The following is an 867-nucleotide window of genomic DNA, read 5'->3' as shown; positions in this document are numbered from 1 at the left end:
GGTCGTACTGCTTTCTTGGCGCGGGCGCGTGGCCAGCCATGTTCACCTGTTCTGTAGTTTCTTCTTGAACCAGTGGACACATTTCCGTAGGATGACCCACGGCAGTGCACACCCCACACACTTTGACTTGTGAAGCACTCCCCACAGCTAATTGTCTTACGAAAGATGTTAATTCGGAGATCTGCTGTTGGATAGAGGACGTTTCCACCTCATTCACCCTACGCGTCGGGATGTCCTCTCTTGAACCAAACTGCTGTGAGTTCTCAGCCATCCCTTCAATCAACTCCCATGCTCCTCGAGGGGTTTTGTTCACCAACGCCCCTCCACTTGCAGCATCGATTATGCTTCTGTCCCTAAAAAGCAACCCCTCATAGAAATATTGAATGAGCAGTTGCTCACTTATCTGATGTTGAGGGCATTTGGTGCACAGTTTCTTAAACCTCTCCCAGTACTCATAGAGAGACTCGCTTGGGTGTTGTTTGATACCACATATCTCCTTCCTTAGGCTCGCAGCTCGAGACGCAGGAAAGTACTTGTCCAAGAATTTTTTCTTCAGTTGGTTCCACGTGGTGATACTACCAGGCGGTAGGTAGTAGAGCCAGTCTTTTGCGGAATCCTTCAAAGAGAAGGGGAAGGCCCTCATCTTTATTTGCTCTTCAGTAATTCCCGGAGGCTTCATACTGTTGCAAACGACGTCAAACTCTTGCAAGTGCTTGTAGGGCTCCTCACCTGGTAGACCATGAAAAGATGGCAAGAGATGAATTAGACCAGATTTTAGTTCAAAGGGAGTGTCATCATTTAAATGTGGAAAACTAATGCACAAGGGCTGCTGATTTAAATCAGGAGCAGCCAACTCCCTTAGTGTTC

The 867-nt window shown here is 47.6% G+C and overlaps 1 non-coding gene across 1 annotated transcript; it reads left to right on the top strand.

The window, feature by feature from the left end:
• The first annotated feature begins 401 nt into the window (after nucleotides 1-401).
• Nucleotides 402-508, top strand: LOC113776561. Its single transcript, XR_003469047.1, has one exon. It is a non-coding gene; the product is annotated as a small nucleolar RNA R71 (small nucleolar RNA).
• Nucleotides 509-867: the final 359 nt, after the last annotated feature.

The sequence above is a fragment of the Coffea eugenioides genome, chromosome 6 (assembly GCF_003713205.1).
Source record: "Coffea eugenioides isolate CCC68of chromosome 6, Ceug_1.0, whole genome shotgun sequence".
In the NCBI taxonomy this organism is placed as follows: Eukaryota; Viridiplantae; Streptophyta; class Magnoliopsida; order Gentianales; family Rubiaceae; genus Coffea; species Coffea eugenioides.
Note: the sequence above shows the minus strand (reverse complement) of the source record. Positions and strands in the feature narration are given on the sequence as shown.